Here is a 10,489-nt window from a genome sequence, read left to right on the forward strand (position 1 = left end):
AACCATGGACATTCTATAGAAATCAAAATAAATACATTGATCACAGTTCGGACTTGATCATAAAATCTCACATTGATATGCAACTATGTTGAAACGTTGTCACTGTTTTATTTTTAGATAAAGGAGTTCATTGAACGCTATGAAGGCTATGTACCAAAACAATCTCATCAGCTAATGAATGAATCTGTACCGAATTAATGAAAATAAGAAAAATAATTAAGCAGGAGATGAGATGGGGGTGTACTGACATTGGGGCCGTGGAAGTGGACGGAGAACACCTTGTAGGCATAGAGAAACAAAATCTGCACAAACAAAGAGACAAAGATGAGAAGATCTAGAAGTAGAGGCCAGAAACTTTCAGAAAGAAGAGGAGCATGTGTACGTCCACCGTGCTTCTCCTGTTGATGCCTCTCTCCTCCGACAGGCGGTCGCAACGAGACAAGAGCAGGACGAAGGCAGTCGTCTCTGCGGCCCGCATTGCTATCTGCTAGCAGTTGCATCAGTTAGTGTAGAAATATTTTTTGCTAGCAAACCAGATTTCAACCTTTATCAAGTAGTTCCAATTACGAAGCCTCAACATTTGCTGCAGTTTCCTCCGGCAACAACCTCCCTGGAAAAAAAATCCAACGAATCCAACACAAAGAACATCTCATTGGCATTTATTTATTTGCCTATCTCCAAGCAATACATGCAATGTGCCATGCTATGTATCCACGACCTACTTGCAACTGACTTGGAATAAAGGAACCCTCAAGTACATGACCTAACCAGTCTTATGGACCTTCCAGGAACAAGATGGCTACGGAAGTGCAGGCCTCCATCGATGGCTGAGTTGGGATGACGAAGGCGAAGCAGCGCTTGACGGCAACAACAGAGCAGCGTCGGGCACATTGCTCCTGCCAAGGAAGACGGTGATGGCATCGTGGACCACCACGGCTGCAAGCGTGGGGATGGAAGCGGAGCTGCACCGGCAGCCGCACACGAAGAAGTGGGCGGAGCTCCTCGATGCCATCCCCTTGCTCCCGTCCTCTGCAACCACCATGGTGGCCCGTTGGAACACGAAGACAGAAGGCTTAGGGAAGAAGAGGGTCTCAGGGGGCACCTTCTCTAGTGGCCGGCGTCGGGGGTGATGGGATGGGCCGATGGAGTAGAGGCAGCGGCGAGTAGGGATGGGGCGGCGGCCGCGCTAACTCTAGCTGCCGAGAGGAGAAAACAAGGGAGAGGGCGAATGAGTAGGGAGTACTTTTTTATTTCGGCATAGTAAAATCGATTAACGCAGCATGCGCGAGCGAGCACCCTGCACTTTGCTCTTGGAGAGTGCGACGGCTGTGGAGGAGGGCTCCGGTGAGTGGCGGCGGCGACAGACGAGGAAGATGGAGAGGAATCGGGGACGGGGGCAACGAACGGGGAACGGGGCCTGGGCTTTTTTGTCTCACGCAAGCTAAAAAGTCGACACAGTAAATCAGGACAGGTGGAACGCACAGGTAGGCGCCATTGTAGCGACGCTTATTGTATTTGATTCATGATACACAAAATAGTTCAGTTCGTATGAAAAAGGTTCACCGTATGATAAAAAAAGTTCATCATTATTTAGATTATATATATATATAAACACTATTCTGATCACGGGATGAGAATTGTATTCTGATCACAACCTGATCTGCCCCGCTAGTAGTACGTTGAACTTCCGTGTGAACTAGGTTGAACTTCCGCCAACATTGCCCAAATGGGGCTTGCGATATACCGTTGGAAAGCTATGGACACCAGTGTCATGACCCAACTTAAATTTTTGGCAAAATGTAAGCAGTTTAAGAGCAGTTTTGAAAACCGTTTTTTCTTCACACAAAAAACGTGAATCATGTTTTCGAGCATTTCTAAACTGTTTATCGGAATGAGGCATATAATATGGCGTTGGAAAGCTGCTGCAAAACCGCTCCTTCCACATGTTGAAAGTTTCTCTAATTCCCTATGGTTAAAGAGTAATTTAAAAAAACGTAAAATTTTGCAAACCGAACAGCTGAGTTCGTATTTTCGATGTCATTTCTAAACGGCTAATCCAATTGAGGCATATAATATGGCGTTGGAAAGCTTATGAAAATGCACTACTTTTACATTTTGAAAGTTTTTTCTAATTTTGAACGGTTTAAAAGTAATTTAGAAAAAGGTACAAGTCCTACCGAGTTCGTATTTTGAGCTCATTTTTTAACCGTGCGTCCGAATGCAGCAAATGATATGGCGTTGGAAAGCTTGAACAAATGCGATTTTTTTTGTATGTATTGTTTCTCCCAATTCCATACGGTTTTAAGTCAATTTTGAAAATAGATAAAAATGTATTTTCCCTGTAATTTCTACAAACTTTATCGGAATGAGGCAAATAATATACCGCTGAAAAGCTACGGAAAATGCGAAACTTTTTCATGTTGATCGTTTTCTCTGATTCCTAGCCGTTTTCATGTAATTTCGAAAACGGCGAGATCATTTGTTCTACCTTTATCGTGAAACAGATTCTTCAAAAATGCACCACGTGAAGAACCTGAAGTTCTCGTCGCGTGTACCTAAACTTCACTCTGTTTTTCACGTGCTTTTTTTGCTCATAGATCTCCATCCACTACTTGTAGCTCTCCATCCACTCATCGAAATTGAGCAAGTGATATACCGATGGAAAGCTGCTGTAAGCACACAACTTTCCCGTGTTGATCATTTTTTCATACTCGCGACGGTTTTCAAAGAATTTCATGTGAAATTCATTCAGTGTAGTAGTTGAACTTCCTGCTATTTTCATGTTGAGCTTCTGTGACGTATTTTCATTTGTAATTTACCTCATCCATTCGTTAGTGTTACACAAATGATTTTCCTTTTGTACAAACCCTTCTCACAATAATTTTTTTAACTTTCTTCGACCGGGGACTTGAACTTACACAAATGATATTCCTGTCGTTTTGAAGTAAATTAGAAAATGACAAGATCATCATTTCTGCCTTCATCGCGAATGGAAATGCACTGCGTGAAGTAGTTGAACTTCTCGGGCATGTCTGTTTGAACTTCACTCTGTTTTTGACGTGCTATTTTTTGACATGCTGTTTTGCGCACTGCATGAAGTAGTTGAACTTCTGGGGCATGTCTGTTTGAACTTCACTCTGTTTCACTTTATTTGTATTTTTCTTATATGAAATACACACCATGTAGTATGTGAACTTTCGGTTGTTATCACTTTTGAACTTCTCTCTAGTTTGAGAGAATTGTTTTAAAACACAAGAAACAACATATTTTTTATTTATTTTGGACATCTAAATACACGGTGAACCTCTCTCACAAGAAATTTTTGAACTTTTCCTCGCCGAGCAATTGAACTTCTAGCAACCATTCTTTTCATTTATGAGTTGTTTTTAAAAGTGCAAAAAATGGCACTGTGTTTTTTATTTTTTCAACAGGGAAATCCTAGGTTTTAATAAACTCCGAACTTCTCTGTTATTTCAATTTGAACTTCACCTTTTTATATCTTGAGTAAAGAATTGCATTCTATTTTTATATGGAAAAAATCTTAGTTTTGTAATAAACATTATACAAATTCTTCGTTATTTCAAACTGAACTTCTTAGTTTATTTGTTAGCAATGGGAAAATTTTAAGTTTTTGTGATAAATATTGAACTGCTCCATTTTCTGAAATTGAACTTCTTGGTTTATTATTTATTATCGAGGAAAATCTATTTTTTTCATATACATTGAACTATTGTATTTTTTAAAATTGAACTTCTTGGTTTTTTCAATTTGGACTTCTTGGTGTCATTCATTTGCAACGGGAAAAATGCTAATTTTGTAATAAACATTGTACAACTTCTTGGATATTTTCGAATTGAATTTCTTGGTTTTTTCGTTAGTAATGGGAAAAATTATGAGAAATATGCATTTCTTATAGACATCGAACTTCACCATTTTTAAAATTTGAACTTCTTAGGTTTATTTGTTAGTAATGGTGAAAATCCTTTTTTGAACTTTCCCGGGCAGGTCACTTGAACTTCGAGCAACTATATTTTTCATCAAGACAACCGTCACAAATTCGTTACCGTTTGAGAGCAGTATTAAAAATGGCAAAAACAACATTGTTTTTACTTGTTTTTAACATGTAATTGAAGGTTGGACGTCTCGCACTAGAGATCTCGAACTTCACCGGGAGGAGCACGTGAACTTCTTGCAACAAACCTTTGAAGCTTTTAGTTTTCTATGCTTATATTCTTATCTGAAATGCATTTCGTGTAGTAGTTGAACTTCCCGCTGTTTTCACCTTGAACTTCTGTCACGTATTTTTGTTCAACCTCTCTCATAAGAATTTTTGAACTTTCTTGGGCCGAGCACTTGAACTTCCAGCAATGAAATTTTAGCTTTTGCTTGAATTTCCCGCTGTTTTCACCTTGAACTTCTGTCACGTATTTTTGTTCAACCTCTCTCACAAGAATTTTTGAAATTTCTCGGGCTAAGCACTTGAACTTATAGCAACGAAATTTTAGCCTTTGCTTTTTCATTCTTTTTTTTCATACAAATGCACACCGTGTAGTACATGAACTTCTGGCAGTTATCAACCTGAACTTCTCTCGGTTACGTGAAAATATCTGAGTTTTTTTTATAGGCATTGAACTACTATACCTTTTTTTATTTGAACTTCATTGTGTATTTTCTTAGAAATGTGAAAATTGGAGGTTTTTTAGAAACATCGAACTTGTTCGTTATTTCGAATAGAACTTTGTTATTTTTTTTATATTGAACTTCTTTCTTTTCTTAAACTTCCGGAGTTAACATTTATCTGGGCGAGCTTTGTTTTCTTCTTATTTTTTCCAGCGTGTATGTTTTGTGTTGTTTTTCTTCTTTGTTGGACTTCTTTTTGTTCTAGTATTTGAATTTACTTGGGCTTCTTTGTTTTGTAGATTTTGAATTGAAACCAACATATACTAGTTTTTTGCATCCATACATATTGTTAAACTTTAGGAAATAATACATAACAAGAAACTGTACAACATGAACTTCATCAACTTTTTTTGTCAAGTAGCAAAAGATGTAGAACAAATATGGAAGAGTGTAATTTTTATTCCACGACTTTCCCGTGATTTCAATCATTCCAGGATCGCGTTTTGCGTGAACTTTTTAGATACCGATCTACTTGAAATAACACTTGTGAGAACAAGTCCACTTAAATCAGAATCCAATGAATAATATTTATTTTAATTTATCTTGTTATCATCATTTAGTACTACTCTGCATATGGTTTCATATATTTTGGTCTCACGGACATTAGCACAAGCACCTGATGTTCTAGTACAAGAAATGACCAATTGAAAATCAATGATTTTTTCTAGTAGATAGCAACACTACAAAAGAACGTGGACGAATGTTCATTAGCATCAATTGTAAAAATGGGATGCCAAAAACACACACGGACGTTCGGTTGCACTATCTGCAGCCGTCCAAGTACAGGCACAACGGCAGCTGTCAAGCAGACCAAGTGCAGTAGCAGCTCCCTTCCCATATCCAGTCGCCAGCTCCATGCCTCCATCTTGTCCGTCCCTCACAACACTGATTGCAGCAGGGAGAGGAAACAACAAGTGCTGGTGTAGCTTGGCAGGATAGAGAGATGGCGACCCACACAGTGAGCACACACATCGAACTGAAAGAGGTCGCCTAGAACGTACTTCACAGTGAGCATGCACACCCACACATCCATGTCCAGCTTGGCTTGGCCGGCAAGAGCGACAGAGGAGAGGAGCCGCTGTAGTGAGCCAAATCAAGCCGCACCAATTCTGACCATCTTGGCGATATCTGCGTTCTTGCTGACCCTGTCATCCTTCTCGCAGGAGCCCAGGTGACCTCGTCGACTCCCTTAGAAGCCGGAGACTCGCTGTAGTGGTGCTGTGACTTGTGCTCATACGAAGTTCCCTTCCAGGCATGTATCGGTGGAACTGCTGCCAATTTTTTCTATTGAACTGATACAGACAAATTGCCTCAAATATTTATGGAAATATACTGAAGAATGCTGCAGTTTTTTGCTGCAAGAAGTGTCGTTGTCCTCACTCTGATGGATTAACTCACCGCGGCAGCACCACTTCCTACGTGCTAGCATCCGCTGCATTTGTGGCCTATGAATGTCCTTTACGCAGTAGGTAGCCGAGAGCGACCACGCCGGCGCCGAAGGAGAGAATCTCGTCGTTGTCCTTTGCTTTTGAGTAGTACGTCGCGGCTGGATCCCTGGTGGGGGCCTGTGCCACGACGGCGCGCAGGGGCATCACGCCGACGAGGGTCAGGCTGGTGGCTCGCACCGGGGAAGGAGACTGGTGGACCGCGTCACCGGAGGTGGAGGCGGGGTGGATCAGGGAAGAAGGGGTCGGGGAGGAGGAGCGCCGGCGACGGGCATCCGGGTCGAGCGCCGTGGAAACAGGGGGAGGGGTGGCCGCCGCGCCTCGTTGGCCGGAGATCACGGACGGGTCAGCTTCCGACGCGTCCTCGGGCCCAGCAAGCGACAAACGCGGCGGCGGGATCCTGTACGGCGGCTAGATCCGCGTGGCGGCAGTAGGAAGCAGGACTCGGGTGGGGGAGAGGTAGGTAGCTGGTGAGGCGGAGTGGAGCAGCGGTGGCGCGTGGGGAGGTGCGAGGGTCACGGCGGCGCCGGCTTGCGGGGTGGATTGAGGTAGATGGCGATGCGGGGGCGGGGATGGCGGCGGCAGGGATCAGGGAGAGAGCGAGGAGGGAGAGGTGGGGAACGTGGGGTTCGGGGTGGGATTTCTTTTTTTTCCTTCTTTCTGTAAGTTCAGGAACACCCGCTGCTCCTATATAGGACCTCGTGATCTAAATAGTTATTCTAATTCTAGAATTAAAATAGTGTCACTATATATATATATATGTTTAGTGTATAATAAAAAAATATCCTACACAAAAAAGGTTGTGTTTATTTTGAAACATGTTGATCGTATATGAAAATAAAAGGTTCGATGTACATAAAAAGCATTTAGTGTATGTTAAAAAAATGTTAATTGTATATCGAAGAATTTTTTATCATGTATTGAAAAACAGAAAATATAAAATGAAATAAAAAAAGAAGAATCTGAAAGAAAAAACCAGAAGAAAAAGCTGCAATAACACAACGAAGGGGAAAACAATGAAAAAGCCGAAACTGGGTCAGCCCAGCTTAGTTGGCCAGTTGGCAATGCCGGGTCCAATTGCCGGCCGAGGGCGGCGTATAGGATCAGAGTTTCCTATTCACCTCACTGCGACAAATTGAGGGCGATTCGCGTAGATGTAGCGATGCAAGCGGAAAGAGATGTGCCGACCCACTTACATAGTGCGAGACAACTGGTTTGGAGAACCTTCGAGAAGGTTCGATGTGAAGGTTTTTTCCTGTCTGTGTTTCTTTTCTGTTACCGTTTTGATTTATTCTTTTTCGTTCTTCTACTTTTATAATTTTAAAATGTTTCAAAAAAAATATTTATTTAGTAAAAATTGTTCACAATTTTAAAAAGTTCAATTTTTGAAAAATGTTTGGTTTTCAAATTTGTTTGGAATTTCGGAAAAAATTCACATATTCAAAAAGTCCATGTTTTCAGAAAAAGCAATTTCATTTTTTTGCATTTTCAAATTTTATTTGGGAATTCAAACCTTGTTCTTCATTTGAAAAATGTTAACAAATAAAAAGGATGTTTGTTTTTATAAATTTGATATTAAAGTTTTTAAAACATTTGCAATTTTTTTTTCATAATTTGGAAAAATCTTGTTCCGAAATTTTTTCATATATTTTTTGTGTTTTCAAAAAATGTTCTGGAATTTCTGAAAAATGTTTGTGGTTTTAAATGTATTCACTGGTTTTAAAAGTTGATCATGTTTCAAAAAATTGCTGCTACAGTAATCGAGGTGCTACAGTGATCACATGCTATGTAACCGGGCCACAGTCTGCGCTCCAGTAGGCCGGCGGTCTAGCCATACTGCCCTGTGCAAAGTGCCAGCATTGGACGCAACGCCCCTACGCACACGTATAGGAGGTCTCTGTAGGATCCGCCAAGTTTTTGGAGGAGGCTCCTATTTTTCGGAAAGTGCCTTTTATTATTGATGGGCCAGGCCCGTATACCCATGAATTTATACTTATTTCTGGTCTAACCACATAGAGATCATGAGGTGCCCAACTTCAAAATTACTAATTAATGTGTATCCTTGCAAATTCCACTTCCACATTTACTTCACTTGTCGCAACGTGAGTGTTTTCCTTTTTTTCGTAGATTCATTTTTTCAAAACGTTTTATCTCTTGAATCGTGCGTCCAAATTACGGACGATTTTCACCTTTGAATTTCTCGCGTCAAGGTCTTAAAAACTATACCCATTTTTGATATGTTTCCATGGTTTTTTCTAGAAAAAACCAAGAACCAAAGGAAAACCGAAACAAAAAAGGAAGCCAAAAAAGCAAAAAAGCCCAAAAAAGAAAACCGAAAAAACCAAAACCAAAGAGAGACCAAAAACTGGAAGACAAACAACGATACTTGGAAGCACGGTGCTTCTCCTTTTTCAAGGAAGCTCGGATGCGCTTCTCATGGAAGCACAACTATGTCTTTCCCAGAGCCCGAAGCATGAGTTGTGCTTCTCCTTTTTCGGGGAAACACAGTTGTGCCTTGCTTCCCAAACAAAGAAAAAGAATCCGCCAAAACCTAGGAAAAACAAGCAATAACTGAAAAAAAAGAACATGTGCAAAAAAAAACCAAAATCCCAAGGGGGCGCCCAACACGCAACAAGTGACAGTGGCTGGGCGCACCGCAGCCCCCCCCCCCCCCCCCCCCCCCGTGCGCGCCTAAACACCACCACTCACATAGGCACACACCTATGTAATTATGTTTTGATAGGTTAGTTTTTCCATGGTAAAAGCAACACTATTCCTCATGATGTTCAGCAATGACATATCTTTGAAACCACAAGTTTAATTAACTTCATGCTTAATACACATTCACATTGTTAAGATTGTTAATCTGGATTTTCTAAATTGCTTCTTCGATTGCTTGTAGAAACTAAATTACGATTAGGCCATTCATGCTTTTAGTACCAGGGTCCATAATAATCTGGTGCTGATTAGCGAATGTGAGTTATGGGGGATCTTTCAACGGTTTTGTATTCGAATCATGATTCTGAGGGTTGTCGGTACTAAAACAAGATTTATCTTCTTTAACCGAAAGATCAGTAACATCGCGTCACTAGAACATCGATACATTTATCCTCATGTGACCACATGGATGTGGTGCGACGGCCGTGGTTTGTGGGTTGTTGCTTCGAGCAGCTTGGGACTTTGACCTTGTATCATGTGGACAATGGGATTTTCATTGATGTTAGTCGTCGATTTGTGGGCTGTTACAGCCCGCGCATGCCCCATGGAGTGCATGCCTCTTTACCTACGCGGAAGAGTCCGCGTCTACTCCTCCCATAGCAGTCATAACTTCTTGTTTTTGTCGATGATAAAAGTCTTGCTTGTTCAGCGGAGCGGAGCATACCGTTGTATGTGTTTGTGTGGTTGATGTTTATTGTAGCATTCGCCGTATCATCGACGAGTGTAGGCTTACCCATATGTGTTTAGTAATTTGGAAGCGGGTTTGGCTCATCAATTTTCATTCGTTTTCCATAATCAATAATTTTATAATGAATGAAAATGGAGAAATGTTTTGCCTCGTGCTTAAGGGCATGTTCGGTTGACAGAAAAAATGAAGGGATTTGGCAAGGATTGACAGGGATTACACCCTCTACAAGTTAAAACCTCCTCCAATCCACCCCAATCCTCTTGTGAGGAGATGTAACCGAACAAAGCCTAAAGAAATATGACCAAGGGGATGTCAACGCTGAGGTAGCGATAGCTTAGCTTGATTGCTTGCCGCATCGCATGCCGACGTGCGCGCGTACGTCGGAGAGGCTAGGGCTGGAAACGTACGTGATACCAACTGAGCTTCGGCGTGACGCGGGCGCCGATCGGCCGCAGAAATGTATGTGTGCACGTGCCTTTTCTACTTTTGTAAAATTGATTGATTGTTTCGCTGCTGACAGCTTTGTTTGTCTGGAACTCTGGGGACGTACACACTGCGTGCACCGCCGCAAACGGACGTCAGACAAGTGCACGTGCTTGTTCCCACGGATTGCGGCAGATAAATGGATATCGGCATATCTACGTGCACTCTTGACTTTGACACTCAAGGACGGATATATATCACTAGCACTCCTATATCTTAGAGCATCCAGTAGCAGAGTCATGTATTTGCGTTCGCTATATTGTACTGTACTTGCTATATGAAAAACACCTTTCTATAGTTTTGAAGGTTGGACATATTACGTGTTCAGATTCATCATATCTTAGGCTCCATCTCCATCTATATCCGTTCTATACCTAGTAGTAAAAGACGATTCGTTTTTTGGGTTTTTTGGTCCATCCCGTTTCGTATGTCGTCCTAAAATTGCGTATTGACAATGTAAATAAAAAAAATCATC

General features: G+C 41.4%; 1 long non-coding RNA gene across 1 annotated transcript; it reads right to left on the reverse strand.

Moving 5' to 3' along the window:
* Window positions 1–5,317: 5,317 nt before the first annotated feature.
* On the reverse strand, window positions 5,318–6,792 carry LOC125553725 (uncharacterized). The gene is made up of 2 exons (XR_007304165.2): window positions 6,079–6,792; window positions 5,318–5,972 (listed from the first exon to the last, which is right to left on the reverse strand). It is a non-coding gene; the product is annotated as an uncharacterized LOC125553725 (long non-coding RNA).
* Window positions 6,793–10,489: the final 3,697 nt, after the last annotated feature.

The sequence above is a fragment of the Triticum urartu genome, chromosome 4A, assembly GCF_056163025.1.
Source record: "Triticum urartu cultivar PI428250 chromosome 4A, HENAU_Tu73, whole genome shotgun sequence".
In the NCBI taxonomy this organism is placed as follows: Eukaryota; Viridiplantae; Streptophyta; class Magnoliopsida; order Poales; family Poaceae; genus Triticum; species Triticum urartu.